This window comes from Triturus cristatus, chromosome 2_1 (genome assembly GCF_964204655.1).
Source record: "Triturus cristatus chromosome 2_1, aTriCri1.1, whole genome shotgun sequence".
Classification (NCBI taxonomy): domain Eukaryota; kingdom Metazoa; phylum Chordata; class Amphibia; order Caudata; family Salamandridae; genus Triturus; species Triturus cristatus.
The window spans coordinates 1,112,702,256-1,112,717,583 of NC_140581.1; positions in this window are offsets into that span (position 1 = coordinate 1,112,702,256).

The window sequence follows — 15,328 nt, forward strand, 5'->3', positions numbered from 1 at the left end:
CTTCAAAAAGCAAAATGTTTTCTATGTGAAGACAAAAAACAAATGGGCTAATTCTACGGATGGAGACTTTATACAACACTTAGACCAGAAACACTTAGGGCCCGATTCCGACTTTTTGGCGGAGCGGTGGTGCAAACCGCCACGCCACCGCTCCGCCGGAGGTCACCGCCGCCCGCCTGCCAGTTTACAACTTTTCAGTAGTTTGGTAGGCGGGTGGCATGGCAGTCCCATGGCTGTGCCTTTTTTTAAAGGCTGTGTTGCCTTTTAAAAAGGCCCCGCAATGCAAGGTTCCTGCACAGCATGGACTTGAAAGTCCAAGAGGTGCAAGAACCTAAGTACATGGACACAGGGGGGCACATGTTATGCCCCCTGTGTGCATCTTCATGCAGTTTAGGCACAGATGGGCCCTGAAGGGCCCCCTTTGTTTCCTCTCCTTCAAGGTTTATGTGGAGGAAACTATTAATATGCTTGGCAGGACCACGGCGGCCCCGCCAACCATATTGCGGCCTCTGACCGCTGCACCAACGCCAGGAAACAATGGTTACCTGATGGAGCTGGTGGTCCCTGGGCAGTCCCACTGCCAACTGCTAATGGGGTGCTCGGACCGGCAGTGTGGTAGTGGCTGGATTCACCACCCCTGCGCCACCACGAGTCTTGTGGTCCGCAGACCGCCAGGCTCGTGATAGGTCTAGTGAAAAAAAACACACACCAGGAAAGTTGACAAGCCTATGTCCACAGTTCTGTAAGTGGGCCCAAAAATGTACATTTTTGCAAATTATGGGCACATGCCTATGCATTCAGAGATTTTTAAATGGACCATCAATATTACTTTTAACAGATGGAGAACGGGGAGGGTTCTATTAATTCTTGTTGCATATACACACACATCAGTGCTGCAATAGAAGCTCTCTGAAAGACATGGTCTTGCCAATATGCTATGCTCTTTATGTTGCCTATTTAGGCCCTTAGACTTTTGCAAAAAGATCTCAGTATAATTTGTTTGAAATGTCTTTGGTGCTTCAAACTTTATCATTTTTGAAGGATGTCAGTAGTTTTTCTTGCACTGATGATTCATGTCACAAGTCTTGCAATGTATTCTAGATGATTTTTTTATACATTACTCCCAAAGGTAACACAATTATACTGATGAAGGGTTTTACCCAAAGTGTTTCACCTTTTTAATTGGGTCACTATCGTCCAATTGACCAAGCCACGGCATGACATGGGAGACTATCAGCATCATCAGCATGCAATATAATTGTTCCGAAAATCTAAAAAGTTAACTGGTGAGGCAGAAGTTTTGTCTGCACTACAGCAAAAAGATGGAACTCTGGGGCTTATTTACAAGCCCCTTGCTTCACTGTTGTGTCACTTTTAATGTGGGAAAAATTGATATACCGACAGTGTAAGGAGCTATTAAATAAACCTCTCTATATCTCTTTTCCTTGAGGCCCATTCACGCCTTTATGCTTTCAGAAAGGTCCTCAAAACATGGCTTTTTAATCAATTCCCTCTTTCATGACCAGACCTCTGCTTGACAATGTTGGCTCTTTGCTTTTCCTCTACAGAAAGCAGCACCTAAACACCATCGCATAGTAGTTGTGCTACATAAATAATAATTTCATTTCATTATCAATTAAGTGAATAATAGAAGCAAATTTCCCTTCAAACTGCATTTTATCAACCCTTTTGCAGTCTCCACGATTCCACCACTGTCGACAAGTGAATTGCTACTGATCACTTCTCAGAAATGAAAACCAGGTCTCACATTGACAAAAAATAAACACTTTCCAGTGCCACAAACGTTCTGCATTGCTCTACCCCCGAGTGTCCAACCTTAAACCTGCTTTTGCACGATAAACTAAAATACAGCCTCAACACACTTAAGACAACTTCCTAATAATATGACATTTTATCATCACCCATCATGAAATCTCTCCGTGGAGATACACTAACACCACTTCTCAACATTACCAAGGAGCCTTCCGGGAGAACCACAAAAAAGGATAAATGTTCCCTGTAGGAGAGTAGGGTCTGCTATCCTATGGTCACTCCAAATTTTTGCTTTTTGCTTCACTGGTTTTTGACATATTGAGGCTGTGGGCCTGCCAAACAGACCCCCAGCCTGCTGTTCTCTCTACTAAATTTACACTATGCACCCGAGGTGCATAACCAATTGGAAGTGGATCACCCTGTGAGCCCCTGTACCAGTGTACACTAGGTACCCAGGGCATTGGTGTATCTAAGGCCTACCAGGGGCTGAAGCATGTATTGTGCCACCCCTGGCCTGGCCTAACAAATTTGACACAACTGGCTGATCACTCAGCTGGGGTAAGTTGGTGTAACCACCTCTTACTTAGGTGTAGTATACCTATACCTAACCTTAAATGGAACACATGGTAACCTATCAGCCACTCCTATAGCAGGCCTTGACAATCCTGAAGGCAGAGTGCTTGGTTCCATGTGAGATGGTGGTCTGGCATGAGCTGAGCCTGTCTGCAGTGGTCGGAACCACTTCCTTCTACTGTTTCCAGATATCGTCATACCATATACTCTTAAGTGCATTATGAACCTCGCGGTTAAATGCTATCTTTGGTTTGGCTTAATCAAAACATGTCGAGTAAGGTGTCATACGAATTGGAATACTAACCCCTCGCCAATTCTGGCGACGGGGTTAGCATTCCACCCTTCTAGAGGGACACGACATGTACAGTACCTGAAACCCGGGTAAAATCAGACATAGCCTCAGCTCCACAAAATGGATGCTGCCACCACAGACACAAGTCTGCCCTCCTGCTGCTGGGAGTCCTTCCAGCTTGGGAGGTGTGGACAAAGGGTTTCCCGCCAAGGGAGGTGCGTGCACCACCCCAGACAGGATTTTGTGTATTGGTCAGGTAGGGCTTGAAAGAAACCAGACATGCCTGAGGCTCACAAGGAGCCTCGGTGCATATGCCAGTTCAAACCGGTCCTGGGGCACACCAGTCCCGGGCCTGGGGCGAGCTGGACAAAGGATTGGGGGTGTAACCACCCCCCTTCCTGGTCCCACCCTTAGGGAGGGATCTAGCAGGTAGTCCGGCCCCTAGAATCTGAATAAAGGTAGGAGTTGTGTCCTAAGACTTTAGACATCCTGGAATCAACTTAACTACAAGAAGAAGACGGGAACTTCGACGCTCTGCTGCACAGAGGACTGAAGGAAATCTCCCCTGTGGTCAGGGAGTGACCACCTTGCTAACGCAAGCACCATCCAGCGAATCAACGTCTGCTTTGCCGCCGCCTCCCGCCGGAGCCCGAGCCCAGAGACTGACAAGACCTGGACCTCCAGACCTCTCACCGCCCGATCCACAGTCCCTGAAAAGAAGGAACCCGTGGAGGCACCGAGACACGTGGAGCCAGCCATCTTGAAAAGACCACGACAAGCTGCAAGCGCAACAACCGAGGCTCCCTCCAAGTTGTGCTTTGGGTCCTGAGAAGCCCAACACCCGAGCAGCATCTGCACCAAAGGTGAGCCCTCCAGCATCTCCACGATCTGCGTGGGGCCCCTCTGCATTTTGCCACTCGACACGCCTAACCGGTTGCTGGCCCGTTGGCTAGTGGCCATCTTGGCGACGAACTTCAAGAACTACACCACTGGTCTGGTTGCTCCAGACTGGCCCTTGCTCCCCTCCAAAGGAGCAGTCCTCTGACCTTGCTGGTCAGAACCATCAGCTTATTTCATTTTCCACAACAATTGCTTGTGCCAAGGCTTGGTTGCTTCGATCAAGTCCCCGACACCGCCGACAGCAAGAGCCTGCGTGGGACAGCTGGTGAACCGACTCCTGGATGTCGTCGACCTTCAGGGACCACGTGGCTGCAGAGACAAGCTGCACCTTTCCTCCTGTTTGCACCCGACATCGCCTGGTACCCACCTGGTGCCACGCTGGTCACTGGCTAGTGACTGTGAACACTGTCCCCTCTGCTTACAGGTCTTCTACAACTCCGATCCACTCTTGGATCCACCGCATCTCTTCCGGACCGACCGCCTGCAGCATCTTTGCCTTCAGGCTCCATTGAACAGATAGAAGAAACCCGACGCACTTCGAGGCCTATGCACCCGCTTCCTGTGGGTGAGGTAAAGCTGGCACTCCGGTGCCCAAGTGTAGAGTATCATCTCTAGTGTCTGTGTTTCCAATCTTGAGTTCATAGTCCATCCGGAAGATCCTTTTTGCAGTAACTTTGTAACTTTTACGCACCCATCGAAAACCTATGGGAGCCCGCGTGTGACTGTTTCCTCTGCACACGCAACCCGTGGACCTCCTGGTCACTAACTAAAGTTAGCTCCTTGTAGGCCCAGCAATTCTAGAGGCCCTATGCCTTTTCCCTTTTCTGTTCGTGGTACTTATACCACTATTTTAGTATATGGTTCGAGTGGCCACCAGGGCCTATCCATATAAAGTGCAACTTCTGTGTATTCTAACGTATTCTTGTTTAACGATTTGTGCTCCTGTGCTCATAAAGAGTCTAGGGGATACTTTGAGAAATAAATACATATATATTTTCAATATATATCTGTGTGGTGTCCTTTCATTGGTATAAAGGGGGGTTACATTTGGTAAAACAGCCTGCTTAACACGCTTTAACGAGTTTAGCCTCAAAGACTGCTTAGCCTACGCTACCACTAGGGCAGCTAGTCCGAAAAGGTTGACTTACAACCACACCATAAGGGTTGCTTGGCATGGTACAAGGTGGTCACTTTAACTAGTGAACATCATATACCAGGCCAACTTCTCACATTGGTGAGCAGCGGTTGGATTTGTGCTTGCTGTGTTTTGCCATTGTAATCTCTTGGTTACCAATTGAAAGATCACATAGGTACCTTTAGGTACATATAAAACAAGAATAGATATACTTAAGTTCTACTGAACTTAGTTGTTGTAGAGCAAAGGGAGTAGCACACCCTGACTACAACTACTAGATAGGTTTAGTAGGAAAACCCAAGTGTAGGTAGATTGCAACACATCCACCCACACTTAAGAGCAATGGCTGGGACAGAGGGGTCCAATGTACCCATCTCTGTTGAGAGTGACCCCCAGAGGGCACCATCCATCTTTGCTACCCTAAACCAAAATGAGCTCAGGCAGTTGGCAAATATCAGAGGCCTTAAACAGCCCAAGAACCCTACTTCTGCTGAACTCAGAGAGCTTTTACAGGCTGATGAAGATCAGAAAGCTCTCAGGAAAACCTCCCAGTTAGGCCCCTTAGGGACTGGAACAGGAGGCCCCCCTTCTGAAGATGCTACTGAGGTACCCCTTTCCAATAGTCACCCCTTAGATGAGATTCATACTACAGAGGATGAAAGTGAGAAGGGTACTGATACAGAAGGTAGTGAGGATGAAGGGAGAACTAGCCCAGTGCCAAGTGTTATAAGTGGCCCAGCTAACTTAAGGCTACTGGGGACTGACAATGGGATCACCCCATTGGATCTCCCTAGTGGACTTAACCAGGGGCTTGGGAGGCAAAGGAATCACTCAGGTGAATCTAATGCTTCTCATGCCTCTAGAGGCTCTCAAGGTCACTCCAGGAGAAGGATGACCACCCCTCAGAGGAGGGAGCATGAGGCCAGAATGCAGGAAGCTCAGCTGAGAATCAGGAAACAGGAGCTAGAAGTAGCTCTGATGGAAGAGAAACTGAGTAAGGCTAGGCGACCTAAAGAGAGTGGGTCTATACCCACTGGTGGCAGCATTGTCCCTACGGACAAAGATAGGGTCTTTGATAATAGGAACCTGTCCAAGGTTGTGCACCCCTACAAAAGTGGGGATGACATCCACAAATGGATGACTGCTCTTGAGAGAGCCTGCAAAGTGTAGCAGGTTCCTGAAGACCAGTGGGCAGCAATCTTATGGCTCTCCTTTGAAGGAAGAGGCAGAGATAGACTCCTCACTGTTAGAGAGGAGGATGTCAGAAATTACAGAGTCCTGAAGAGTGTCCTAGTTGATGGGTTAGGCTTAACCACTGAACAGTACAGGTTAATGTTCAGAGACACCCAGAAGACACAGACTCAGGACTGGTCTGAATACATTGAATGTGCCACTAAGGCTTTGGAGGGTTGGTTGCTGGGAAGTAAGGTATCTGATTATACAGGATTGTACAATTTGATGATGAGAGAACAGATTTTAAATAACTGTCAAAACCAGCAACTGCATCAACACTTGGTTGACTCTGATCTGACCTCTCCCCAAGAATTGCGAAAGAAGGCAGACCAATGGGTCAGAACCAGGGTTAAGCAAAAGAACCAGAACTAGGGCCAAGGGGGTGATCAGAAGAAAACAGACCAAAAGGGTGGAGATCAGAAATCTAAAGACCAGAAGTCTTCAACAGGGCCCCAAACTAGTACTAATGGGGGTGAGTCCCAGCCTAAAGGGAAGAAGAAAGAAGGTCAAAAGAAACCCTGGTGCAACTCTTGCAAGAATACAACTCACTGGACTAGTGATTGTAAAAAGGGTGGAGCCCCCAACACTGTTGCCCCTAAGGCACCTGCTCCCAGTACTACTGTTAGCAGTGTTGGTCCCCAGACAAAGGGTGTAGTGGGAATCACTATGGGAACTGAAGGAGATAACGACTTAGACAGAACCCTGACACGGGCAGTCCTGATCTGTGATGGGGACATAGATTTGTCCCTGACTGTGAGCCCCAGTAACCTGGGCAAGTACAGACAGACTCCTTTAATTAATGAAAAAGTGTCTCAAGCCTACAGGGACACATGTGCCAGTGTCACCATGGTGACACCAGGCTTTGTGGACCCTGGACAGTACATACCAGGTGAGAACTACCTGGTGACCAATGCCAGCAATGCCACTACTTCACATAGTGTGGCAGTTGTTAACTTCTCATGGGGAGGGGTAACTGGCCTCAAAAGGGTTGTGGTTAGTGCAGACCTCCCAGTAGAATGTTTGTTGGGCAATGACCTAGAGAGTTCTCTATGGTCTGAAGTGGAGTACAGGACACATGCAGAGATGTTAGGTATATCACCACATGTCCTTGCTGTGACCAGGTCACAGGCCAAAAAGTGCCTTACTGAACCTCAGGTCTTGGATCCTGGAACAATGGACCAAGCACCTACCAAGAAGAAGAACAGGAGGGTCAAGGCTGTGCCTTCCCCCCTGCCTCAGAGTGATGATCAACCTTCCCAGGAAGCTGATCTAGAGAACCCTGAAGGAACTGTCCCTGAAGAGCTTGAACCTGATCAGGTTGAGTTTCTGGGGACAGGGGGACCTTCAAGGGCTGACTTGAGGCAGGCTCAGTTATCCTGTCCCTCTCTTGAACCCCTCAGACAGCTGGCTGCTGCTGAGGCTGCTGGGAATGCTCAAGGTACCCATAAAGTGTATTGGGATGAAGGGCTCCTTTATTCAGAGGCTAGAGACCCCAAGCCTGGTGCAACCAGGAGGTTGGTTATACCTCTGCAATTTAGAGGCTTCCTTCTTACCTTGGCCCATGATATTCCTTTAGCAGGACACTTAGGCCAGAATAAGACTTGGGACAGACTTGTCCCTCACTTTCACTGGCCTCACATGAATGAAGATAACAAGGAGTTGTGTCGCTCCTGTGTGACCTGCCAAGCCAGTGGCAAATCAGGTGGCACAACAAAGGCCCCCCTGATACCACTACCTGTGGTGGGGGTCCCCTTTGAAAGAGTGGGAATAGATATAGTGGGTCCCATGGATCCCCCCACTGCATCTGGGCACAGATTTATACTGGTGGTAGTGGATCATGCCACCAGGTATCCAGAGGCAATTCCCCTTAGGACCACTACAGCACCTGTTGTGGCCAGGGCCCTGCTGGGAGTATTCTCCAGAGAGGGGTTTCCTAAGGAGGTGGTTTCTGACAGAGGTACCAACTTCATGTCAGGATACCTGACAGCTATGTGGAGGGAATGTGGTGTCAACTACAAGTTCACCACCCCTTATCACCCACAATGCAATGGGCTTGTTGAGAGATTCAACAAGACCCTAAAGGGTATGATCAAAGGATTACCTGAAAAGCTCATGCGAAGATGGGACATCCTTCTACCCTGCCTTCTGTTTGCTTACAGAGAGGTCCCACAAAAGGGGGTTGGCTACAGCCCCTTTGAATTGTTGTTTGGGCACCCTGTAAGAGGCCCACTGTGTTTGGTGAAGGAAGGATGGGAGTTACCTCTCAAAAAGCCTAAGCAAGACATAGTGGACTATGTACTTGGTCTCCACTCCAGGATGGCTGAGTATATGGAGAAGGCATCCAAAAACCTTGAGGCAAGCCAGGCCTTACAGAAAGCTTGGCATGACCAAAAGGCTGTCTTGGTTGAGTTTCAGCCAGGACAGAAGGTATGGGTGTTGGAGCCAGTGGCCCCAGCAGCACTCCAAGACAAATGGTCTGGACCCCATACAATCCTGGAAAAGAAGGGAGAGGTCACCTACTTGGTGGACCTAGGAACTCCCAGGAGTCCCCACAGGGTACTCCATGTTAACAGGTTAAAAGCATATGTTGACAGGGCAGACATGGGCTTGCTCATGGCTACAGATGAGGGACAGGAGGAAGAGAGTGACCCTCTCCCAGACCTGTTGTCTCAAAACCCTGAGGATGGTTCAGTTGAAGGAGTGACCCTTGGAGGCAACCTCACTGATCATCAGCAGACTGAATGTAGACAAGTTCTACAATCATTTCAACACATGTTTTCCTTGATACCTAGCCAAACTGACTGGTGTACCCATGTGGTGGACACTGGTGACAGTCTGCCTGTAAAGAACAAGCTTTACAGACAACCTGACCACGTCAGGGACTGTATAAAGGCTGAGGTACACAAAATGCTGGAATTAGGTGTCATTGAACCCTCAGAGAGCCCCTGGGCTAGCCCAGTGGTTCTGGTCCCCAAACCTCGCACCAAAGATGGCAAGAGAGAGAAGAGGGTCTGTGTGGATTACAGAGGACTCAATGCTGTCACTAGGACAGATGCACCTCCTATTCCAAGGGCAGATGAGCTCATAGATAAACTGGCTTCTGCTAAGTTTTTGAGCACATTTGACTTGAGAGCTGACTATTGGCAAAGCAGATTAGCTGAGGACTCTAAGGCCAAAACAGCATTCTCAACCCCAGGTGGGCACTACCAATTTGTGGTGATGCCCTTTGGTCTGAAGAATGCACCTGCCACCTTCCAAAGGTTGGTGAATCAAGTCCTTACTGGGTTGGATGACTTTTGTGCAGCATATCTTGATGACATTGCTGTCTTTAGCTCCACCTGGGAGGATCACCTGATCCACCTGAAGAAGGCTCTTGAGGCTCTGCAAAGGGCAGGCCTCACTATCAAGGCTACTAAGTGCCAGATAGGGCAGAGTAAGGTTGTGTATTTGGGCCACCTTGTAGGTGGAGGCCAAGTTCAACCACTGGAGGGTAAGATACAATCCATCAAGGACTGGTCTCCTCCAACCACCCAGACTCAAGTTCGAGCTTTCTTGGGCTTGACTGGGTACTACAGGAAGTTTGTTAAGAACTATGGGTCCATTGTGACTCCTCTTAATGATCTGACATCCAAGAAGATGCCCAAAAAGGTTCAGTGGACAGTAAGCTGTCAAAAGGCATTTGATGACCTGAAGGAGGCCATGTGCTCTGCACCTATCCTGAAAAGTCCTGACTACTCCAAAGAGTTTATTGTCCAAACAGATGCTTCTGAGTTGGGTGTGGGAGCTGTGCTGTCACAACTTAATGTAGATGGTCAAGACCAACCCATTGCTTTTATTAGCAGAAGGTTGACCCCCAGAGAGAAGAATTGGTCAGCTATTGAGAGGGAGGCCTTTGCTGTGGTGTGGGCCCTGAAGAAGCTGAGGCCATACTTGTTTGGCACTCACTTCAAGATTCAGACCGACCATAAGCCCCTCTTGTGGCTAAATCAGATGAAGGGTGAAAACCCCAAACTGCTTAGGTGGTCCATTTCCCTACAGGGGATGGACTTTACAGTGGAGCACCGGCCAGGTACTGACCATGGGAATGCAGATGGTCTCTCCAGGTACTTCCACTTAGGACATGAAGACGAGACTGGTCAAGGCTAGTTTAATGTCCCTGCGTTTGGGGGGGGGTTGTGTAGGAGAGTAGGGTCTGCTATCCTATGGTCACCCCAAATTTTTGCTTTTTGCTTCACTGGTTTTTGACATATTGAGGCTGTGGGCCTGCCAAACAGACCCCCATCCTGCTGTTCTCTCTACTAAATTTACACTATGCACCCTAGGTGCATAACCAATTGGAAGTGGATCACTAGGTACCCAGGGCATTGGTGTATCTAAGGCCTACCAGGGGCTGAAGCATGTATTGTGCCACCCCTGGCCTGGCCTAACAAATTTGACACAACTGGCTGATCACTCAGCTGGGGTAAGTTGGTGTAACCACCTCTTACTTAGGTGTAGTATACCTATACCTAACCTTAAATGGAACACATGGTAACCTATCAGCCACTCCTATAGCAAGCCTTGACAATCCTGAAGGCAGAGTGCTTGGTTCCATGTGAGATGGTGCTCTGGCATGAGCTGAGCCTGTCTGCAGTGGTCGGAATCACTTCCTTCTACTGTTTCCAGATATCGTCATACCATATACTCTTAAGTGCATTATGAACCTCGCGGTTAAATGCTATCTTTGGTTTGGCTTTATCAAAACATGTCGAGTAAGGTGTCATACGAATTGGAATACTAACCCCTCGCCAATTCTGGCGACGGGGTTAGCATTCCACCCTTCTAGAGGGACACGACATGTACAGTACCTGAAACCCGGGTAAAATCAGACATAGCCTCAGCTCCACAAAATGGATGCTGCCACCACAGACACAAGTCTGCCCTCCTGCTGCTGGGAGTCCTTCCAGCTTGGGAGGTGTGGACAAAGGGTTTCCTGCCAGGGGAGGTGCGTGCACCACCCCAGACAGGATTTTGTGTATTGGTCAGGTAGGGCTTGAAAGAAACCAGACATGCCTGAGGCTCACAAGGAGCCTCGGTGCATATGCCAGTTCAAACCGGTCCTGGGGCACACCAGTCCCGGGCCTGGGGCGAGCTGGACAAAGGATTGGGGGTGTAACCACCCCCCTTCCTGGTCCTGCCTTCAGGCTCCATTGAACAGATAGAAGAAACCCGACGCACTTCGAGGCCTATGCACCCGCTTCCTGTGGGTGAGGTAAAGCTGGCACTCCGGTGCCCAAGTGTAGAGTATCATCTCTAGTGTCTGTGTTTCCAATCTTGAGTTCATAGTCCATCCGGAAGATCCTTTTTGCAGTAACTTTGTAACTTTTACGCACCCATTGAAAACCTATGGGAGCCCTCGTGTGACTGTTTGCTCTGCACACGCAACCCGTGGACCTCCTGGTCACTAACTAAAGTTAGCTCCTTGTAGGCCCAGCGATTCTAGAGGCCCTAGGCCTTTTCCCTTTTCTGTTCGTGGTACTTATACCACTATTTTAGTATATGGTTCGAGTGGCCACCAGGGCCTACCCATATAAAGTGCAACTTCTGTGTATTCTAACGTATTCTTGTTTAACGATTTGTGCTCCTGTGCTCATAAAGAGTCTAGGGGATACTTTGAGAAATAAATACATATATATTTTCAATATATATCTGTGTGGTGTCCTTTCATTGGTATAAAGGGGGGTTACATTTGGTAAAACAGCCTGCTTAACACGCTTTAACGAGTTTAGCCTCAAAGACTGCTTAGCCTACGCTACCACTAGGGCAGCTAGTCCGAAAAGGTTGACTTACAACCACACCATAAGGGTTGCTTGGCATGGTACAAGGTGGTCACTTTAACTAGTGAACATCATATACCAGGCCAACTTCTCACATTCCCCTATTGAAAAAAGACGTACCCTGGATTTAAGCATCAGGTACCTACTGAGCACCCAAATTCTAGTAATAAGAAAAACGATTGTGAAAGCAGCTATATTTTTCCTCCCAAACTGTATGATCAAAATGTTCTACATTGGAAGCACAACTCCTAATAAACATGTGCTATGCCATTTATTAGGTAATTTGAAATAAGCATTCTTCCCACAATTAAAATAAACTCCAGGAATCACAGGATTGTCATCATCCAAAAACAACTTCCAAGATCCTCGGACCTCAAAGGTATGATCACATTCACTCTTCCCTAGAAATGTGGGATGATCTTAATTCTTATCATTCTGTATGCACAGCTTCCATTGGTATTGCCAATTAAATCCCAATGCTCCAGTGTTCCCTGCAGTCTGGTGATCCTTTTCTTCGTGTGAGCAAAAATGAGAAATTTGTTTTTTTTGTTGCATTAGTCTTTACTTCTCTACACCTATCTTCTACTTGATTTAAAAATGACTTCTCAATGTCAGTGAGAATACAGGTCAAATTGTGTCTGTATGCATAAGCAGTGTCTAACGTTTTGAACGAGGCAACATGTCTACTGGCAGTTTCAGTAATATGAGCATATGAATGTCTATTCAAGTGTTTGAATAAAGGAACTTTTGATAATTAGAATAGTAGTACTGGAAATTACCCTTTCCATAGAAAATACTCAACAGTAAACTACAAGTGATACCATATGTCAGGGTATATGATGGTCATAAAGCAACCTAATGTCATCATTTAATGTATAATCTCCTCTAGATGTGTCTACATGAAAGTTCTGCTCTCTTAATGAGTATAAACCTCCAGTACTTCATGTGATGGTTTCTGCTCAGGTGTATACTTCTCTTCTACGGCACTAGTGGAATATGAATATAATCTTACAATCAGTATTCAATCAATCAGGGAATTGTAAGCGCACTACTCACCCGAGAGGGTCTCAAGACGCGGGGGTGGTCAGTAGTTCCGCTCATCTGAAGAGCCAGGTCTTGATGGCCTTCCTGAAGGTATCTAAGGAGGGGGCGCGTCTGAGGTCGATCGGGAGCTCGTTCCACGTGGCCATGACGTAGGCTCTTCCCCTTGCTTTGGCTCCGTGGATGCATGGGGTCACGGCGAAGAAGAGGTTGGCGGATCGGCGGTCTCTTTTGGGTACGTGGAGGGTGATTCTGTCTTTGAGGTATTGGGGCACAGTGTTGTGTAGGCATTTGTAGGCGCAGATAAGTACCCTGAAAGTGACTCTCTTCCCAATGGGGAGGCAGTGGAGCTTCTGTAAGTGTTGGCTGATGTACTCGTGTCGAGGGATACCGAGGACGAGTCTGGCGGTGGTGTTCTGTATAATTAAGCCCAACTCTAAAATTGTTATCATTGTACCTACTATGCATCTACATCTACAGTTAAAATTATTAGTTTCCATACTATTTAGACTCAGACCAGGTGAGTAGAGAAATAGCAGCAACAGAATCTTCTCTGTCGGTCGCCACCTGTGCAAACAGCAACATCTGTTTTTATTTGTTTCAACTTTAGTTACAAATTTATGTTCACTCTTCACGAGGCTTCCCTAGCCTTACTCAGTGTTCTTCTAAATTGCAACCCTAATTTTATTCTGCTTCCACTTTGACCTAGGTTATCTTCTTAAACAACTCACCAAAGTTCATTTAACATTTCTAATGATAAAGGGACCAAGTTCATTAATGAGCATTTTAATATGATTTTCAGTCCATCAAGAAGCACAGGAAATTCCCCTGAGTCTAGATAGGGAAATACAGCTTGATTCATTACTTGGTGTCTCAAGGCACTCTCATTGTGTAAAGTAGTTCAAAAGTAAGAAGAAAGTTCAGATCAAGTTCTGAAAGCTTCAGATGAATCTCCACTGTTATTCCAGAATCTCCGCAATTCACCCTCTCTGTCATCCATAGCAAGAAAAATCCACTCAGATGAAGGATATCTCCTACAATCCACCCTCGATCTCTTGGACCTTCTTAGATTAGACCCTTCACTCTTATTTTCACTCAGCTCAGAGTCTCCAGATGATTTAGCTATGGGTTTAAGTGTTTGACAACTTCAGTCTTCTCCTCGCTTGATTTCTTTGCCAGCTTTATTCCACCACTACTTGTGGTCCCACAGCACTAGTTCCTTCTTTGAGGTCAGGATCTAACTCATTCACCACCACCGTGTCAGCTTCCTCCGAGTCAGCTTCAACTTCTGATTCATCTGGACACCACTCAGATCACTCTAGTGCTGTTTCAGACTTTGTCTGGTTCCCTACAGCTTAGCTGACCTCTTGCCGTGGCCTCTTGGCCACTATTGGCGTCTCTTTTGGTAGAGGTTCTGTTACTTAATCAAGGGGGCACAGGCCCTATGAGTGTGGGATGCGTGCACCCAGTTAGGAGGGCCACCACACTTCACAACAGTCTTAGTGACCAATATTACCTGGTATGGACCAAACCAATGGGGCTCCAGACAGCTCCTTTTCACATGCTTTCTCACGATGACTCTGTCTCTGGGACTAAAGTCATGACACTGCTCCTGATGTAGTGGGGCTGTAGCGGCTTAAACCTGGTGAGATACAGAACAAATGTCAAAAACAAGGAGAGAGCTAGGGAAGGGAAAGGGGTGCGTCTGTATCTCCTGTTTAATATATGTTTAAACAATGATGGACAAACCCAAGTATGTGTGGTACGATCACTGCTAGGCAGTGTTTGGGAACCCACTGGGTTTGTTAAAAGACCCCTCACACACCAACCTAGTTGGTGTCATGCATCATCATTGAGGTCCCAACCGGGTGGCCGAATGCCCCCCGGTCCGGTTGTGCTACGACGCCTGCTTACAGCGGAGCTGGTGTGGTGCAAAGGTGTGATGTGATGTGGATTAAAAATACCTCTGAGAATCCTTGCCTTTCTAATTTTATTGATGGCGGCTCAGGATATGATTAAAACATTATACGTGTTGCAACTAAAGAAAGAAATAATTATCTTGTAGTTGTCTATGTGGTGGGTCTACATGTTTCACCGTACTTACAGACACCAAAGCGAAAAAAGACCTGTTGGGAAGAAGGAGACAGCACACAACATATATATACATATGACAAATAGATAACATAAATGCAGAGATATTCAGCAATTATAAAATGCATTCTTATGTGCTGCGGTTATCCAAATGGATCTGCCAAGTGATGGTACCTATGGATGCAATAAAGACATACGGTGAGCATGCTGGAGTGGTGCTGCAGCTGGTTTAAAAATATCTGGTCTAAGGCTGTGCGAATTACACATGCTAATCTAATGGCAACCGAGGGTTGTCACGTAGTAGTATTTGAACACCGTAATTTACAGTGTGGAAACGCAAAATTGTGGAGCCTTGCCACCGTGGAAACGTAGTGGTGCCTCATGTTTGTGAATGCACACGTGAGAAAGCCAGCAAAAGCCGTCATGCGGAGCGCGTGGTTATCTCAGGAAGGACAGTGTTAAAAATAAGTGGAG